Source organism: Chiloscyllium plagiosum, chromosome 3, assembly GCF_004010195.1.
Source record: "Chiloscyllium plagiosum isolate BGI_BamShark_2017 chromosome 3, ASM401019v2, whole genome shotgun sequence".
Classification (NCBI taxonomy): domain Eukaryota; kingdom Metazoa; phylum Chordata; class Chondrichthyes; order Orectolobiformes; family Hemiscylliidae; genus Chiloscyllium; species Chiloscyllium plagiosum.
The window spans coordinates 18,681,405-18,703,090 of NC_057712.1; positions in this window are offsets into that span (position 1 = coordinate 18,681,405).

A 21,686-nucleotide genomic window follows, 5' to 3' on the forward strand; every position below is an offset into this window, starting at 1 on the left:
CCAGGACACTCCCAGAGGAGACTGGATATATTTTAAGGGTACCCTCAAATATACCTGAAGAGGTCAAACATGCCTGTTGGCTCATGGGATACGCTGGCACATGACCAACAAAACCAAAAAGCTTCATTCAGGAGGGCACCGGGTACATGGACAGACTTTCTTGGGAATGTGCAGAGCCAAGAGCGAGGCATCAAATGGAGCACACAATCCTCCATTTACCTAAACCTTTGAGCATCTCCCCAACATGTGTACAGAATATGCAGAACTCATTGGCCTGGATTGGACACAAGTTATTCTTGACCCCAAGGGATTGCCTGAGAAGAAGAAATGTTATTTGATAAATAATTAATTGAGTGATCTGGCAGTGGGTTTTTCAAAATAACAGCAGCTGAGTTGTTAGGACTGCAGTGGTGCAGTGGTTGTGTCTCAGCCTCTGGGCTAGAAGACGTATCCAGTCCCAAATGCTTCAGAGGTATAACATGTTTAACATGTCTGATTAAAAAGACTGACTTTGTCCCTTCCACTGTTGATCTTTTGCTGATGTTATTATCACATTGTCCTAGTGGGCAGTGTTTGTAGTAATTTGTTAATTGCGTGTTTTGTTTGTGTTGAGTTTCGAAAACAAAAATAAAAGAAGCAAAAATGTAAATATCCCAAACCACTTAAATACTTTTGGTCATGAAAGAAATATTACCTTCTCCATACTTTTGCAATCCATTTAAGGCTTGAATTTTTTTTGGAAAATAGCAATTATGCTAGAATGTATATGTCAAGACAAAATCCTGGGTCATTTGCAAGTATGAACACTATTATTGTCTGCTTCACAGATTCCCTGCATATTTCAAATGGCAATCCGTTCTAATTCTGTGCTGAATAGAAATGGATTCAAGGGGGATGCACATGTCAACATGAGTGCCAGCTATTAGTCCCTAGAGCCTGTGAAAGCAAACCATTGCATTATAATTCAAATTAGTTCTTTTACTGCTCCCTTATTTCATTAAAACGGAATCACTTAGTTGCATTTTAAGGAAAACAGCTGTGTACACAGCTTTGATACAGTGGAATGTCTGCAACATCTGACAACACTTAAAAAATATCAAAGTATGGAAAACAACCAAAACCCTTATTTTTTCCCTCCCAACATGAAGGTGCTGATTGAAGTGCAGTTTCTGTAGCATCGAGTGCCCTTCAGTATCTTATCCAAGTGGTCATTAGTTAGATGCTAGCCTATGGTAAGTGCCAGTCCCATTCTTGAAACATAAGGGTTGGAGGATTTGAGCTATAGGGAAAGGCTGAACAGGCTGGGGCTGTTTTCCCTGGAGCGTCGGAGGCTGATTTGGTGACCTTATATATGGGCTGGGTGCTGGCAGGTGGGACTAGATTGGGTTGGGATATCTGGTCAGCATAGACGGGTTGGACTGAAGGGTCTGTTTCCATGCTGTACATCTCTATGACTCTATGACTCCATAATTGACAAGCCAATGCAATCCTTAACTGAAATGCACCTTCCAACAGGAAACAATGACTAACTTTCTCTTCCCCAGCCAAAGTCTGTGAGACCATATTTAGTTTCTATGTCGCTCCCTCAGGAAGGGTCTGTTTCCATGCTGTACATCTCTCTGACTCTATGACTCTATAATTGACAAGCCAATGCAATCCTCAACTGAAATGCACCTTCCAACAGGAAACAATGACTAACTTTCTCTTTCCCAGCCAAAGTCTGTGAGACCATATTTAGTTTCTATGTCGCTCCCTCAGCTGAGATCAGTTAACTTTCTAATGAACTAAGATTCAACTAATATTTGCATTTTTGCCATTTATCGCTACTGCCTAATTCATTGCTTAGTATTAAGAAATTTTGATCCTCTATTTCAGTACAGCTCAGCTTGCTTCTTCTTTTTGTGTTACCAGTAAAGCTGTCTTTTTCATTTTTGTTTGTGGCTGTGAATACACCAACACATTCTTGTAGAGTAACAGGAATTTCGCTCTTCCTTGTGATAACTCAGGAAACCCGTCTGGAAAGGAAAATTATTTATCGTTGAACACCAAAATAGAGCCATGACGCATCGCATACAAAAGGCTATTCCCAACTTGGGACAGTTAGTTTATTTTTATATATCCAGTTTGTTATGACACACAACTGAACGTATTTCCCATCTCCAAATCACTCTGGTATGTTTTTTCCAGTTTAAATCACCAACTGTATAGCCAACTGAATAGTTCCAGTCAAAGTCCACTAAGGCCAATGCAAACCATCAATGGTGAGGGAGACACAGAGAGAGCTAAAGGGAGATAGGGAAAGGGCTAAATCAAAATGGAGTTAGGGTGGTGATAAAGCATGCTACCTCCTGCAGTGCTGTCCTCTGTTGAGAGTATTGGTGAATGCTGTGTGCTCATTCTCAAAAGACACTTGGGCAAGAATGTAACCAAGGAAGAGGGCAGACAGTTGGCAGATATGACCCCCCTCCCCAGCCCACTGTCTATTAATAGCTAATGTGGCTAGGCCCAAGAGAAGATACACAAAGAGACCCCTGGATCTGTGTTTTTAAAAAATCCAGAAGTGCTGAACAATGCTTTTTCCTATCACTAAATCACCTTGACATTTTTTTTCCCACGATTAACCGCCACCGGTAGAACACCTATGCAGCCAAATGTTACAGGCAATACTAGCCATCAAAGTGAGGGGGAGTAGGGAGAGTGGGATGGCACAAATAATGCACTGTATCCCCAGTGGTGCCCATCTTTTTCTAAAGGCATTGAGAGCATTCATGGCCACTGCATACTCCCTCTCCAAGGACACCAGGGCATGAACATAATTGTGGAGGAGGGGCAGACAGTCAGCAGGTACAACCCCCTCCACAGCCTGTTACCTGGACCTGTGACACACTGCTGGTCACAGGTCCTAGTTTGAAAAACAACCCTCTACCATTACTCTCTGTTTTCTACCTTCAAGTCAATTTTGCATCCTATTGGCCAGCTCTCCCTGGATCCCATGAGATTTAATCTTACTCAAAAACCCACCATGCAGTACCTTGTCAAAGACCTTGCTAAAGTCCATGTAGACAACATCTGTCGCACTGCCCTCATCTACTTTCTTAGATACCCCTTCAAAGCTCAAACAAATTCATGAGACATGATTTCCCATGCTCAAGGCCATGCTGACTCTTTGAAATGAATCCTTGCCTCTCCAAATGCCTGTAGATCCTCCCTCTCAGAATTCTCTGGGGACGGTCTGCTTTATATTTCTTTCCCCATGGGCCTTGCGGATGTTACTTGTGTTCTGTGATATCTCTGAGAAATTCAAGATTTCTCTGATGGTTGCTTCCACATCTCCATGCCATGCATCTGCTTCATTGTGAGGCCATGTGTAAGCTCTTGACATTTTTCAGTGAGTTTGGCTCATGGCGATTCCATGTTGTGGATTGTTTTCTTCATCCTGTCCATTGCGTTCAACGTGGGTGGACAATGCTGACCAGAAGTCTCTTCAAGAAACTGACTTCCTGAGTCCTAGTGCATGTTAAACTTCACTCACCTCCTCACTGGCATTGACTATTTCACAGCCCCAATGCATTGATTTCAAAATTCAGTAACAATGCTTCCAAAGTCTCACTTAATACTGTCTCTGTAATTTCCTCCAGTCTTACCTCCAAGTTTATACTCTTGAATCTTCTGAGCTGGAAATGCTGTTCACCTGTTCTTTAATGGTCTCTACAACTGGTGACAGAGCCTTCACCCATCACATCCTTGTTCTCGGGAATTCTTCCAAACTAGTTTCCTCATCTTCATCTTTCTATTATCTTGAAAACCTTCTTCAAAATCCTGAAAAATCCTTCAAAAATCAGTTGTCTTAATTGCTCCAATTCACAGTTAATGTTAATTGTTTAATAATTCTGTTATTTAATCGTACATGGGCAGACATTAACTGTAGATCAACTTGGATAAGGAGATGAATGTTTGTATTGTATATCTTTGTAAATAAAGTTTGTAAAAAAGTCTGTAAAGATAAGACTCCAGTTACAGTCTTCACTGACTGGCTTCCACAAATAAAATAGCTAATACCTAACTGCTCACTCCATTCACCAAATATTAAAGGAAAAAAATAGACTGGTTGGTTATATTGAAGGTTGGCTGGTTATATTCATCACCCACGTATCTAACTGAGAGAGGAATAATTAAACGATCAGGAACTGTATTTTTCTTCTGAAACATTATACAAACCATTACCTGCAGCCGACACTTTCGTGTGCACAGAAACAACTTTTGCTTTGCATCAGAAAAAAACATAATCCTTATTATATGTATGACGTTCAAAATAGAAAACTAAGATTAAGATGAAGGTTTTGGTAACGAGAAATGCTCTAATGGTCACCAAATGGCTATCTTACAAATAAAGTACCACATAGGCAAAAAGAAAAGGTGTGCGAGTGAACTTGTACAGAAAAGAAAAGGAGTATTTGTTTTTGCACATGTTGCATAATACTTCTGTTCACCGCATGAACACATTAACCCATCAAATTGTGACAGAGATCGGCTATAATCTAATTAAAAAGGGCTTTAGGGGAAGAATATCCTGTTCGAGCCTCTGTATTCCTGGCTAGCGAAACATGTAGTTTGTACAAGACCGAAAAGCATCTGCAACAACTTTCAGCCAAAGTGCTATGATCCAACTTGGCTTCCCTGTGATGTTGCCAGCATAAAATATTTCAGTTTTGAGCCAATTCAAATCACTCAGTGTAATATCAAGAAAGAGGTGAAGGTGCGGAATATAGGAAAGGCTACCAGCCATGCCAATATTCAAGCTATTGTAATGAAGATGTTTGCTGTGCAATTAGTCATGACGCTAGCCAAACTGTTTCGAGTACAGCTAAAAAATCAACATTTATCCAACAATTCTTTTTGGTTGTTGATGGAATAAAAATAATGCTAGCAAGGCCAGCATGTCCTGCCCATCCCTAATTGCCTTCGTGGAAGTGGCAGGGATCTGCTTTCTTGAAGCACTGCAGTCTGTTGGGAAAGGTACCCCAAATACTTGACAGTGACAGTGAAGGAATGGTGACACACTTCCAGGTCAGGATGATGTATTGCTTGAAAGGGACCTTGTAGAATTCAGGGTTTTTTATGCATCTGCTGCCCTTGTCCTTCCTCATGGCTTGGAAGGAACTGTCAAGGAAGCCTTGGCGAGTAGCTGTAGTAATGCTTCTTATGAAGTTCAGTTTTGCTACCTGGGAGGAATTGATGTTTAAAGTTATGAGTGAGTTGCCAGTGAAGTAGGTTGCATTGTCCTGATCGTGTCAATCCTCTTGAGTGTTGTTGCAGCTGCATTCATTTGTGGGATAAGTGGAGAGTATTACATCACACTCCTAACCTTTACATTGTAGATGGTGGGCACCCTTTGGGGATTCGACCATTCTGTCCATGGAAAACAGGAAAAAACACTTTAATTCATCCCATTAGTCTACCCTCAATTATCAGCAAAGTGATGAACAAGTGATGATCAAATGGCACTTACTCAGCAACAGCTGGCACATTTCCTAAAACAGTGATTGTACTTCAAAAAAAAGGAATGAATTGGCTCTAAAGTGTTTTGAATAGTTCCCAAGTGTTGATTAATGTAAGTCTTGCACCTTGAAGGTAGTGGACAGTCCTTGGGGAGTTAGGAGGTGAGTTAATCACTGCAGAATGCCCAATCTCTGACTTGCAGTTACAGCAACAATATTTATATGGCTGGTCTAATTCAGCTCGGTGCCGATAAAATCCCAAAATCTGACTTTATGACAGAGGGAAGGTTGTTCGTGAAGCAGCTGATCTGAGGACAATACCCTGAGGAAATTTGTGCAGGGGCAATCATGAAGGATAAGAAATGCTGATGAAGCCAGCAATTCACACATCCTATGAGCAAATAGAAAATAATCCACTTTGTTATGTGCTTCAATAGCTATTCTATAGTCATCACCTAGCAAGGTTAATTGTTGGCTGGTTGATGGTAGAAGGTCGTTGGAGAAGGGTCGGGGTAGCATTGGGGCAAAGAAAGCAGCATAAGGAAATAAGGTATATTTTGGCAAATGAGATGGGCCTGAATGGCAACAAGGGTTTCATATCTTTTCCATTGTGGGTTAAAATTGCAAAGCACTTCATCAAAATTAAAATAAATTCCTCACAGATTCATTTTTGCTCATGTCTATTTTCTTAAAGTAAAATTCTTTATCTTTGTCTGAATACAGGCATGTAGTGAGCATTACATAACCATAACTTTCCAAATGATGTGGTGTTCTTTTTGTGGTGTTCTGAGCATATATTTCATATTCTTAATGCCTGACAAAAACTCCAAGCACAGACAATGAGAACATTTATGACTTACATTGCTACCAGACAGATGAGTCGGCATTGGGGAGCACTTAGCAGGAGTCGACCGTTTTCTTACAGAGGCAAAATAAGATGAAGATTGTAGCTGGGGGTGCTCTAGTACAACTTTCAGTGGTTGATTCAGTACAATACCAGTGGAGACTAAAAGCAGTTTGACAGCAGATTGAGCAATTCTGCAGTATAGCCAAGAGTAAATTCATTGAAGGTTTTGGTTTTTAATATTTGTTCAAACTAGAGGAACTTTGGAAAACAAAATAAAGATTGGTCATTAGCATGTTGTGTGTGCTGCTGATAGTTGAGGTAGAGTGTTAACACCCACTCTCCTTTCCATTACTTTTTAAACCAACCTGCTCAAGAATCTTATGTCACACTTCAATGGCAGACAGGAATCGGTGTGGCCCTACCTCTGGACGAGCCATCAATTGCTGGATCTCTGAAAATTCTGAATTGCTGTTCCAGAGCTAGGAAATGATCGCTGTAGTACATTATCACCTGTGCTCCTTTCAATGTCTTATTGAGACTTTCTGTTGGTGTAGAATTAGACATTTTAATCAACCTGTTCAGACATGTTCTGATACCTCTGATGTCAGATATAATCTAGTTGCCAACTAGAAAGACATAACCTCAGCTGGCTGGCTGTAGATATTTGCAAGTCATGACATGGATTACTCCCATTTCCTAAACAGTTCCCACTCTGTAAAGGAAATGGAGGTCATACACCTGGCCTAGGGAAAGAGACAATTGGATAGAGAATATAATTTAGTGTCAGTTCTACAGGTTTAATGCAGTAGATGTCTGTACAGTGTGGATTAATGGGTTTAGAATAGTTGAGAAACTGATCTTCAATTTGTGGGCTATTTGACAATGCACTGTCACATCTATTACCATTTCCACTCTGAATCTGACCAAGCCTTCATTATATGAAATATAATATACAAAATATAATGCAAATCCTGAAGTTTTGCAACTGTCTTTCATTATTCTTCAACAGGCTGCGTGTGGGTGCCCCTTTCATCTCAATTGCTGTGTGGTTTTATGCCCATGTCCATAGGTTTGGAATGAAGAACGGCTGAATGAGAAGAAGGCACCATCAAGAATGTCCTTAAGCTAGTTGCTCTAGTCTACATGCTTCTCTGTGCATATTTCTGACATTCACCTGACCAGACTTCAGGCTTATGTATATCTTTTCATGTTCTTCTCTTTTCTTTTCAAACTTCACCCATATTGTATTATTTGTGCCAAGTGAGGAGCAGCTCTGTGACATTGTTGCAAGGTTGCTCCAGGATCTTGAAGCCCTTACACAAAACCCCCAGAAATGGCAATCAGCAAAATCAATTGATCTGATGAGAATTTCTGCTTTTTCATATTAAAATCACTGTTAGAAACCTCAGAAAACGTTCTTGTCTACGAGGTGTGAATAGGTGTCTAACTATCTAAATAATCACAGAATCTTTACACTATTGAAGCAGGCCATTTAGCCTATTAAGTCCATACCACTGAAGAGCATCCCACTCAGACCCAACCTTTTACCTTATCCCTGTAACTCTGCATTTCCCATGGCTAATCCACCTAGCCTGCACACTCCTGGACAACTTAGAATGGTCAATGCACCTAACCTGCACATCTCTGGACAGTAGGAAACCGGAGCACCCAGAGGAAATCCACGTAGACACAAGGAGAATCTATAAATTCCACACAGACAAACCTGGGATGCTGGTGCTGTGAGGCAGCTGTGCTAACCACAGAGCCACCATGCTAGTTATTGCTGAATAACTAAAGCAGCCCTGAAAAAAAATTATAGAATGATGATAAATTTCTCCATTATGATTACATACTGTGCTTTTTAAACAACACTTAGACATTTAAAAAAAAAATCTTGCTTATTATATTTCAGCTTCGACCTTAATTCCATGAGGGTAACCTGCATTTCAGCACCTGTAAGATTTTTATCAGGTGGATTAATTGTGAATGCTTTTTTGGCTGTCTGTCTGTGAACATTGTTTAATGTGATGAGTGCTTGCTGCTGTGACGGCAGTTTTGACACTGTGAATCACTGAGGAATACTACAATGAGCCTCATCACAGAGAATGCTGAATCTCTCTGCAGTTTTCTTTAAAAACACGCTAGCTTCTTTGCTGATAGTAAACTATGGGTTTGCTAAGTTAAAATAAGTTGACATGCAGCCACTCATTCTAACTTGTTCCACAATTTCAAAAGTCCAGTAGCAATGTTTGAAAATTAAAAAGCCTGGCGCAAGTAACAATTGAGCCTCTGCCAGAGGGGGAGAAAAAAGTGATTGTGCTCTTTTTAACTAAAATAGAATCATCTGGAAGTTCTTTGTGGTCACAAACACATTTGTCATGGAATATCCAGACATGTGGAAAATTTATTAGTACTTTCGTTAGAAGAAATTATTTGCATGGGTGAATGCCATGAATTCAGAATTCTGGCAGAGTCCTGCACTCCTGCCAAATGTTTAGCAATCAAAGTCACTTTTCTCTTGAGGCATCAAGAGACTCTGATCACCTTAGCAACACTGGAGCCAATCTTGTGTCGTCTTGTCCAATAAGGCTTGCTGCATTCCATCTTCCTTGAGGAGGATAACTTTTCAAGCTAAGATGAGAAAGTAAATGTGTCCAGACAATTACTGTTGAATATTTTCTTACATCAGTCCATAAACTCTGATCTATTTTCTTGCTTAAGAAGGGTCACCTTGAGAGTGCAAGTTTCAAACTATAATAGACTCAGAGATGTACAGCATGGAAACAGACCCTTCGGTCCAAACCGTCCATGCTGACCAGATATCCCAACCCAATCTAGACCCACCTGCCAGCACCCGACCCATACCCTCCAAACCCTTCTTATTCATATACCCATCCAAATGCCTCTAAAAGGTTGCAATTGTAACAGTCTCCACCACTTCCTCTGGCAGCTCATTCCATACACGTACCACCCTCTTCCAACGCTGCAGGGAAAACAGCACCAGCCTGTTCAGCCTTTCCCTATAGCTCAAATCCTTCAACCCTGGCAACATCCTTGTAAATCTTTTCTGAACCCTTTCAAGTTTCACAACATCTTTCTGATAGGAAGGAGACCAGAATTGCACACAATATTCCAACAGTGGTCTAACCAATGTCCTGTACAGCCGCAACATGACCTCCCAACTCTTGTACTCAATATTCTGACCGATAAAAGAAAGCATACCAAATGCCTTCTTCACTATCCTATCTACCTGTGACTCCACATTCAAGGAGCTATGAATTGTTTGCTCTATTAAATATTGGCAGAAATATGAAGATACTAAAACCTCATATGTGAGCCTATCACTAAAAAGAAAGGATTTGGTTTCCATTAGGAAAAAGACTTTCCTTTGTAGCTATTATGTAGTTAACAATCCTAACTTGTACCATAAACAAGGCACAAGTCAGAACGGTGATGGAATACTTCCCAGTTGCATGGGTGGATGCAATTCCATCAACACTAAAGAAGATTGACACCATTCAGGACAAAGCAGCCCAGTTGATTGGCACCACATCCAGAAGCATCCATTCCCTTCACCACCAACACCTGGTCGCTGCAGAGTGTACTTTCTACACTCACCACAGAAATGCATCACAGAAAATCTCAGCACCTTCCCAAACTCTCAACCACTTCCATCTAGAAGGACAAGAGCAGCAGACAGATGGGGTACCATCACCTGCAAGTTCCCCTCCAAGCCAATCACCATCCTGACTTGGAAACATATTGCCGTTCCCTCACTGTTGCTGTTCAAGAAGGCACCTCACCATCACCTTCACAAGGGCAACTAGGGACGGGCAGTAACATGACATCCACATCCTGAGTGAATAATAAAACAAAGGCAGGCAAACTGTCATCTGGTGGTATGCAAGGTATTGGTGACAGCACCTGAAGTTACATTACACTTGTCTCTTCTTCCATTAAAAAAGTATTGCGATCACTTGCAATTATTATTAAGTACTGCTAGCTTTATTTGAGGATTCCAAAAGATGGTAATATGCATAATAAAGGATTGGAAATATTCAGTTCCCATTGTAGAGACTATTTAGCTAAAATAGTGGGAGGATGAGATGAGACAACTCAATCCACAATAGTGACTACGCTTCCAAAGAACTTAAATTGGTTTTAAGGTGTGGGATTTGAGAAGTTTAATGTTGAGCGTAGCTTGATCAAATGAGAACACATCACCATCTACTATTAAATGTGTTACAGAGTTTTCCAGATATCATGTGAAATGAAGGTGAACAAAGGTATTTTATGATGTCTTTAAAAGAGGAAACATTATCAAGTGCATAACAAGAATGAAATCAGTAAAAGTGATAGAATTGAAAGAGACAATAACTTGGTCTTAAAGGAAGAGAGCGAACTGGTCAGGCAAAGAGATTCAGGGAGCAAGCTTCAGAGTTAGGGATGGCTGGACAGTTAGAAGGACTTGCATCAATGGGCAAAGAGATTAGAGAACGGTCGGGGTCAGAGGAATGTGGAGTTCTTAGAGTGTTGTAAAACCAAAGTAAAGAGTGATAGGAAGGATGACGCCAGGGAGATATCTAGTTGCAAGAATGGCAATTTTTAATTTGGGGTGTCTAACAGCTGACATGGATCAGTGAACATGGGATGATGATTGCAAATGACTTGGTATGGCTTAGGACATGGACAGTAGAGGATTTTAAAAAATATATTCATTCATGTGAATTTGAGCATCGCTGGCTAGGTCAGCATTTATTGCCCATCAGGCAGTTACGAATCAACCATGTTGCTGTGGATCTGGAGTCACATGTAGGCCAGACCAGGTAATGAAAGCAGTTTCTTTCCCGAAAGGACATTAGAGAACCAGATGGGTTTCCCCCCAACATCAATAATGGTTTCCTGGTCATCATTAAATGCTTAATTCCAGACTTTTATTACATTCAAATTCCACTATCTGCCCATGGGACGATTCAAACCTGGGACCCTGGAACATTACCTGGTTCTCTGGAATAATACCACTAGTCCATCACCTCCCCCATTTGATTGAATTCTAGTTTATGGAGGGTAGAAGATAGGGAACTAGCCAGGAATACATTGAGATACTTGAATATGGATATAGATATGAGGGGTTCAGCAGCAGATGATGGGTTTGAAATCCAGCAAAGAATTAATTCAGATCTCAGGGCTCCCTAATTCAGCTTGAGACAGTAGCCAGGAAGAGGTACAGAATTAGTAACAAGTCAGTAGACTTTGAGCATGTGTTGAAGGTGATGACATATTCCCCTAATGTTTAATTGGGGAAAGAGTGACTCCTCCAGGACTAAACATCAGATATATAGCCCAATGACATAGATTAGATTAGATTACTTTCTGTGTGGAAACAGGCCCTTCGGCCCAACAACTCCACACCGACCCGCCAAAGCGCAACCCACCCAGACCCATTCCCCTACATTTACCCCTTCACCGAACACTACGGGCAATTTAGCGTGGCCAATTCACCTAACCTGCACATTTTTGATTTGTGGGAGGAAACCGGAGCACCCGGAAGAAACCAACATAGTTGGAAGGATCGAGAGAGATAGTGGTTAGGTAGAATCAAGTATTGTCAGAGTGTGTGGGAAAATTGATGTAGATGTAAATAAGGAGGGACCAAGGATTGATGCATGGGGAACACTAGATTAATAGCACAGGGAGCAATGAATAACCATCAGTAAAGATCCTGGGCTCTGCTTATACAGATACCAGTGGAACTAGGTGTCATTGTACTCCTTCAGGCAAATACAGAGAAAAAGCATTAGAGCAGAACATCGCGGATACCTACATCAAAGGTTGCTGGAGAATTTTCCCGTGAGTTCCATTAGGGCAGCAGCTCCAGTTCCATTGTCATGGCTCTAGGGAACCGAATATTCATGCCGATTAATTGGCAGGATTCCTCTCTCATGAGGAAACCTTCCAATTTAACCAATTTAATTCTGAAAGTGGGAAAGATGTTGTGATTTCAGAAGAGGCAAGGACAGACTGCAGATGAGGCAGAATTATCCAAACACAGGATCACAGTTCCTAATTAAGTCCTTGCCTGAATGTTTGGAGTTGCCCTTCTAAGTTTCCCTCCCTCCATTAGAAGAAATCTAACGGAGGGAGCACACTTATTTTCATTTTCTGACATTATATTGACGTTGTACAGGATGTTGGTTAGGTTCTTCTGGAGTACTATGTAGAGTCCTGGTTGCCCAGTTATAGAAAGCACATTATTAAGCTAGAGAGGGTTCAGAAGAGATTTACCAGGATGTTGCCAGGAATGGAGGATTTGAGTTATGAGGAGAAGCTTTAAAAGCTGGGAGTTTTTTCATCAGAGCGTATGAGGTTGATATAAACCTCTGTAAGATTAACTAAAATCATGAGATGAGGTGTCTTTTCCCTAGAGTGGGGGAATTTCAAGACTGCTGCAGATATTTTAAAGGTGAGAGGAGAAAGATTTACAAGACAAACATGGAGAGTAGCGAGTGTGTGGCATGAACTTTCAGAGGGAGTGGTGGATCTGGGTAGTTACAATGCTTAAAAGACATTTGGATAAGTGTATGAATAAGAAATATTTGGAGGGACATGTGCCAAACACAAGCAGGTGGGACTAGTTTAATTTGGGATTACGGTCAGGATGAACTGGTTGGACCGAAGGGTCTGTTTCTATGCTGGATGCCTCTAAATTCTGTGTTTTTAACTGCCACATCCCAGAATGTACTGCCAACAGTTGGGGTGAAATGAAAGTAAATCAGTACTCTATTCCTGCAATTAATGGGCATTGCCCTCTGTTCCTACCACAATCTGCATATCATGTATTAGAAAAAAGAATCTAGTGAAGAGTCTTTGCATAATTAAAGCTGTTGATCTTAGTTGAGGTGATGAGGTGACAGTGGGACACACCATTCAAATTATCTGTGATTCTCTACCATGAGCTCCTGCACGCAATAATTTGAGGAATGTGGCACCATCTGCTGACAATCTTGTGTTATGGGTTTTTCTCACATTTTTGGAGATAACAAAGTGAAGCTGAGAAATCTACAGACAAAAGTTTCAAACTCTCGCACTGGACCCAGTTGGATGGCAAATGTATTACATACTACTTTATTAAGGAGCAACAATATGCTGCAACATAAATTAAAGATCGGAGTGACTTAAAACAAAGCTATTTTGTTTGGGTGCTTTTAATTTGATTTTTTTTACGTTGCAAAAGCCAATGTGGTTTTAATGATTGAATTCCAAATCTATTGAAAATGTTATTTTGTATTCCCTTCCTCCCCACTGGTAAAGCCTTCATCTACATATGGCTCCATTCTGAGGGCAGCAACGTAAAGTGGACTGGTGCTCTAGTGTTAGGTTTGATTCTGTAACTTCTCATTCCACCTTTTGCTTTTAATATCTTCCATTCCCTCCCTTTTGCACCAAGTTCTCAAAGCCCCGAATTTTATCCTTCTCTTTGCCTTCGTGCTGTTGCGCGATAGCAAGAATTGCCAAGTTTAGAAGTGTAGGGAAAGAAATTAGAAAAGATTCAATTCTGTAAATGTTTAAACAGCATGGTCATCATGCCATTTTGGATATTAATTTAATTATTCAATGATTATACATTTGATATGCAAATTTGATTGCTGAAAATAATTCTCAGGCATCTATAATATATCAAAGTGTTATGGACCAGGCCAGACCCCCTCAAAACACTTCAAGAAAGTAGCCCAGACCCTACCTTTGTTAGTTGTTTTAAGCAGATGTAAAGTGGATATTCCAGGAGTAATGCAGCTGGTAAAACTACTTAGTTTTAAACAAAACAGAATTTATTTACAAGATTACCAAATGAAACAAGAGAACAGAATACAGAATAACAACCTATCTGGAAACCCAACAGATTATCCCAACTTAATGATGCTGTTCCAAATACTTGCTACAATCCCTGTAAATACCCCTTGGCAAAAAGGGTAAAATCAAACACAGGGTCTTACAGGAGAGATGTCAGAGAGGGGGAGGTTCAGCATGGACCTGCTTCTTTGGGTCCAGCAGCTTCACAACTGCCTGACAGCTTCCAGTGTATAGCTAGACCAAACCAGAGTAAAGCAGAGCTGGGAGAACTGACCACTCCCCTTACATTGTACAAGTTTTAAAAAAAAACTTAAAAGCCATTTTCTGAGGCAGTATCTGTTAGCTGTAATCAAATTGGCCCTAAAACCCTTCAACTTAGACCTTTTGGACTCTGTGTCTTTTACGACCTCTCTGAAAAAAAAATAAAGCACAACATAACCTTGTCACATCATCACAAAAGCCAGAAGATAATAATGAACAGTTACAACTTCAGATGTTAGATGATCACAAAATGGAATCTTCTCTGGCTCTCAGAAATAACTGACTGAGAATTTTCCTGACTATATGTACTTTAATAATCAACATTAACAGTTGAGGAAAAATGACAATAACTGAGCACAACTGGTTATGAACATCATTATCAAATTCAAATAAAACCATTGAGAGAAAGTGAGGTCTGCAGATGCTGGAGATCAGAGCTGAAAATGTGTTGCTGGAAAAGCGCAGCAGGTCAGGCAGCATCCAAGGAACAGGAGAATCGACGTTTCGGGCATAAGCTCTTCTTCAGGAATGAGGTCATGCCCGAAACGTCGATTCTCCTGTTCCTTGGATGCTGCCTGACCTGCTGCGCTTTTCCAGCAACACATTTTCAACTCAAATAAAACCATGCCCACCACAGCAGAAAGTTATAGCTGTCTCATGCAGTAACCTCCCTGACAACAAAAGGTCGGCACCACTGTTATGATAGATTTGTGTGGAATCAATTGTGGCTCCCATTCTACCAGAACATTGATCCAAACCTGTCTCGATTATGATAGCTACTTGTTCAGTGATTTCAGTGGGAGATTAAAGCGCTATTAAATTACACCACTTGAGTTCTGGTAAATCAGTTTCTATTTCTGCTCATTGTTCTTTCTCTAGTATTTTTCGTTCAATTTTGTGGCTCTGGAAACTCTGTTGTTCCTTACTGGTATATTATTCGTAAATGTAAGTATTAAATCTGTTAGCGTATACATGCATAGATTAGTTATATTCATTTAAATGTTTTATCTAATCATAGAACAGATACTGTATGACAGGCCACTTGGTCTTGTACCATGACTCTGCAAGAGTATTTCAGCCAATTTCATCCTAGCCCTTTCCTTATAGGCCTGTAATTTTTCTCTCTCCAATTACCTAATTCTTTTGGAAAATCACAATTGAATCTTGCTTGACTATACTGTAAGGTAGTACACATTACAGATGCAAAGACACACTACATACAACCTGCTGATGGGAACAATTTAGTCAGTTACAAAGTCATGGTCACAGTCATACAGCACAGAAACTGAGGTTTCGATCCAAATTGTCCATGCCAACAAGTTTCCCAAACTAAACTAGTCCCATTTGCCTGCGTTTGGCCAAATCCCTCGAAACCATTCCCATTCATGGTCTTCTGATCTACTCTGTCCAAACCCTCAAGATTTTGAATACCTCTATCCAATGTCCTTTAAACCTTCTCCTTTAAATACAGTGCAATGTCTCTAATCTACCTACAAAATCCCTCATTCCTGGAAACGTTTTCATAAGTTATTTCTGCAACCTCTGTAATATCCCTAAAATGAATCAACTGAATTTAAAGGAAAAATGATATAGTAATTAAGTGAAAACACTTTTTTTAAAAATAGAAAGTTTTAATATATTTGAATAAAAGTAGTAACTTTGACCCTATTAAAACTTAGAAATATAAAATAACTACCATTTCTAACTTTATTTTGATTTCTGACATTAACTACTTTTACATGTTTCAAACCTTAAACAATACAAATGTCGATATTCAGGTGAGCATTTTAAGAATGCAATCCTAATTTACAAATATTTACGATTAGATTACTTAGTGTGGAAACAGGCCCTTTGGCCCAACAAGTCCACACTGACCCTCTAAAGAGCAACCCACCCAGACCAAATCCCCTACATTTACCCCTTCATCTAACACTATGGACAATTTTAGCACGGCCAATTCACCTAACCTGCACATGTTTTGGACCGTGGGAGGAAACCCACGCAGACACGGGGAGAATGTGCAAACTCCACACAGACAGTTGCCTGAGTTGGGAATTGAACCCGGGTCTCTGGCGCTGTGCTAACCACTGTGTCACCGTGCCGCCCATGGAACAGTATAAATAGACATTGAGTTTCTGAAACCGCGCCCCTCCCCCCTCTCTTTTCACCCGGAGACTCCAAAACGTTTCTTGCGAAATGCATTTTAAATTTGGATATGCTTGTATCACCTACCCCTAAGCTTTGCACCCAGTGATACTGCTCACACCTCGAAATACCAACACCCTGATGCATCAATCTTTTTTTCCATTCCATACATGTCTCTTTTCAGGGCCAGTTAGCCAGGGTACAGTTCAGATGCAAGTCAAAAGCTCAGCTTTGATTTCTGTTCTGGCTGAGATACGTTTTGGATCGGTCTCCTTACCCTGCAAGAATGTGGAAGGCATTGCAAACACCCACTGATCAAAAACAAACAGAGGAATCAGCTCAGGTTAAAGTATTAGGAGACAATGAGCAAAGGCCCTGCCTTTGGGCAAAGCATACAAGTTAAAGACAAAAATGAATTGTGTCACTTTACTGTAGACAACAATACTGATGTATCTGCAGCTGCGGCACGGCTGTTATTAAAACATTAAAAAAGGTCACACCACACAGAAATGGCAGATACCAAGTATATGATTTTATTACACAATTCTGAAGAAAATGATAAAAAACACATACTATTGATATTAATAAATCAGTACAAAAAAAGTCAAAAAAACATTAAATTATAACTGTATAACCTAATAGCAGGCTGTGACATTAATCAATCATTAAATTCAAAGTTATGAGGAAGTTCATGTAGATAAATTGTGGTTATTACCAATTTAATTTATTTGATAAAGTAGGTAATAAATGTCTGCCTAAAGGATATCTTGAGATTTTATGCACAGTGCTATTACATGTCCACTTATAAGCTGAGTGGCAATTCTGCCGATTGCAAACACAATTTTAACATCTGAAAAGAAGAATTCCTGTTTGTAAAAACGATAGTGTTACAACTTAGGAACTGAGGTATTACCATGCAACTTTACCCTTTTCTCAGTTTAAACCATCAGTGAGTCAGCTGCAGCACTCAATTATTACCTATTGATAGGATGAGCAACTGCTTAACAATACAGAAACCTTAGTACATTTAAGGATAAAAGGATATAAGTAGGATAATATAATTTCTTGCATTGTGAGAGGTTGATATTTCTGGGCAAAAACCAAGGCAAGTCAAGCATTCTACTGCCCTCCCATCAAGTAGAAGCTTTTAACAAATCCTTGATTTTGAGCAAACAATGGTTGAACACTATCCTTTAAAGTTATGGCTTTTCAAAAAAGTGTTATGTATACAGTTTATACAATTTATATATTTTAGTGATTACTACACTTAACATTTGGGAAACTCCCAGCATTCCTTAGGCTACTTCACACTGTGCCCATGTAAAAGGATTTGAAGTTTTAAGGCTAAATCTGCATTGCTAATGTCTTAGTAGCATACACAAAAGCAATCATGACTCGTGAATTAACTCTACTAACTACAGACATAACTAAGTTTCAGTATCATTTGGGAGGATACTCAGTCTACAAAGTAAGGCTTTGAATAATTATTGACATGGAGATAGAGTCTTAAGTTTTGATTTCCTCATATTCAAAAAATACTTTGAGGCACAAATGATTGAACTGAAGGCAGCGATGTCCTGACTCAGCCTCGGGATGGTACTTTTCTATTTTCATTCCCTTTCAGGAGATTTAACTGTTCTCTATGTGGCACGTCATTTCAGAGTTACAGTGAGATCACAGATAATGCATGTGATAGTAGAGATGGAGTGGGTGGAAGGCATTTCAGTACTCAATGCAACAGCACACTGGTGTCCCAGTGTGCCACCTTGATATCATGACAGCCATTTGGCTTCTTTAAATTAAAAATATTCTTTGAACAGTTACATTTGATGTTTAAGCAAAACAACCACAATGGCTTAATATAGATTTTATTAACCCAACTGCACAAACTTTCTATTTAAAATATATAAATAGAAATATTCCAATATCGTGGGTAACAATGATGGAATGATCATTATGTTCGCAGTTACCATTGCCCCACACGTCATTTCAGGTTAACATCAATCGCCAATATCCTCAGGATAGAATTATAGTACATAAGAAATTACTATCCATTTTAAGTGAACATCAAACTTAACATCAGATCTCTTAGTTTAGTGCTCTTTACAGGAAAAGGCTTGTTTGCATGATTGTGTTGTGAAAGATCATGGTTAAAGACCAAGCAGAGAACTGATTAATGCTACTTATTGTGGTTTGCAAAATATACAAGATGTTCCAACTTGCAACAGTAGGGAAAAATGCCAGCAGCTGAATCCTTCAGTGAAACATTAAGTCATTGAGGAGGATAGTTAGTCCTAAGCAAGGGTTTGAGGTTGAGTAGACTGGAACATTCTGGAAACGAATGTCTTCCAGGACATGTGGTTCAAGAAGAGCAGGAAGTGTACCAGGACTTAGAGCAGCAAAGAACTGCCTAACATTGCTGCTTGATGAAAGCACAGCTGGTGATTTTAAAAGGGACTATGGAGGGTTATGCAAACAACAAATAACCATTCCATAGAGGGAAACACAAGAATTGGTTTTCATCTTACTTTTGCTCATTATTATTCGGCAAATGATCTTATCACTGCTCCTCCTGGACAATGGTCTTAGTCATCACTTGACTGAAGATCACTTGGCAATGCCTTGAAAAAGCTGAGAGATGATGGCCATCTTTGACAAAGATGATCAAGATAGACTGCAGAGTGCAGAGTTCAAGACTGAACAGAAACATTACCAATGCAGTCAACTAATACAGGAGCTCTATAGATAGAGAAAAAAAAGCAAAAGTGGATCTATCATTGGAAAACTAATTTAAAAGCCTCTGCAAAAAGATGGTGGAGTGAGTCTTAACAACTCTTGGAAATGTCCTCCAAAAACCTTCCAACGGCCCTCCTAACCTCCAGTAAAACCCACCTCCACCATCAGTCAACCATTCTACTGAGCGAAAGAAGATTTCACAACTTGGTAATATTCACACTTTATATGTGTTTTCTTAACATTCTGATGTTCAAATAAATTTATTGTTGATACAATCTATATCTTAAATTGAAAATATTAGCATGAGTATTGGCACGGAATTGTAGTCAAAAAGCACGCCCCTAGGGATGTAACCCATTTACAAAACTCTGTTCACAGTTCATATCGTGTCACTTTTCTGGGAACCAATGACACTAACTGGGGACCTTCTACAAGGTTAACATTTGCTTAAAACACGAAGCACCAGTTACTAGATTCAATTTTTAAGATAATCTGTGAACAAAATAAAAGTTTCAGATAATTTTATTATGCTTTTCATGTTTTTGAAAAGCTAATTCAATTAGATTAGATTAGGTTCCCTAGTGTGGAAACAGGCCTTTGGCCCAACAAGTCCACACCGACCCTCCGAAGAGTAACCCACCCAGACCCATTCCTTCTGACTAACGTACCTAGCACTATGGGCAATTTAGCATGGCCAATTCACCTGACCTGCACATCTTTGGACTGTGGGAGGAAACTGGAGCACCCGGAGGAAACCCACGCAGACACGGGGAGAATGTGCAAACTCCACACAGACAGACACCTGAGGCTGGAATCGAACCTGGGACCCTGGTGCTGTGAGACAGCAGTGCTATCCACTGATCCACCGTATCGCCCCCAACACAGGTAACTAAAAAATAAAGGGTTAGAGTAAAGCCTGCAAATGTATAGATGGTGAAACTATATTGCATAGACTTTGTTTTGTAATAGAGCTGCTTTGGTGTCTCAGTGCAGGGTAAAGGTAATCTCACGATTTCATTCTCAGTTTTGGAAGAGGGTAAAGGGTCACTGACATAAATTTAATTGTACAGGTAACCTAAGCCTGTATAATGAACAATAAATGGATTTTATTCCAATGTAACAAATTGTCTATTTTTTCTTATGTTATATTGAAAAATACTTTCTGCACAATGATGGGATTAAAAAAAGTCTAATTTTTCAGGTATCATTTCTTAAATTATAAAATCAGTTAACCCTTAATATTTTAGAGCAAATGACAAAATTACACACTTCACAGATATTCTGTAAATTTGTGTATATTTTTCATGATACACTTGTCATCTAAAATATTTACAAAAGGCTAATTTTGGCAATTCACATTTTTCTGAAACTGTTCCTCACCAGATTTGCCAACTGGAATACCGACTGATACTTCTGATTTGTGCAAACCCAGACTACAATAAATTGTACAGGTAACCCAGACTACAATTCACAATAAAATAAAATGGCTTTCAGTTGCTTGCACATAATTTGTCAAGACATGTCAACTGCATGTCTTCACTTCACTTTTCTTTTGGTTTTATAAGCAGGTTTTGACACAGTGGTAAGAAAGATGCGTTATCACTAGTCACTGAAGGCTCCTGCTTTTCAATACGTTACACAATAGTCTCAGTGCAGCATAATTACATACATCAACTTTTGTTCTGGGATAAAATTTTAAAAAAATAAAAATGTACAAAAATGCCAATTCATTATTCGATTCAGATACGTCTTCAAGTATGTGATAATTTTCTAATCTTCACTCCTTCTCTCCCAAACTATTGACTACACCAATACTCCTCCAGTATCGCATTCAAGTGACCATCCCTCATGGACAACCCTTAAAAGTGTTGGTTTTGCTCAGTCACCACCACTTTCAAATGAATCAAAAAGTTTTGGTTTCAAGTCAGACACCAACAATTTTAGGTTAAGTACAATCTCAGATCTAGGACAGTCTTCTATAATTCTAAGATTGAACAGGACAAGGGAAGTTATTCATCCAAAATTATTTTAAAAAGTTTTTTTAAAAAATAATTTTGGATGAATAACTTCCCTTGTCCTGTTCAATCTTAGAATTATAGAAGACTGTCCTAGATCTGAGATTGCACTTAACCAAGTGCATTGGTTATGGTCACAATGTGATATTTTGAACTGAGCAGGTAATCAATGGTGAAGTGGGGAAAAAAGTGAAATAGAAAATCATCTGCCCATGCTGCTTTCAAAACCCTCAGATTAGATTTGCCAGATCTACTTAGAGACATTCCTGAGATTTCAGGACATAATTTCACATTTATAACTGTCCTGCCCAGTCATTTTAATGACCTCAAAAT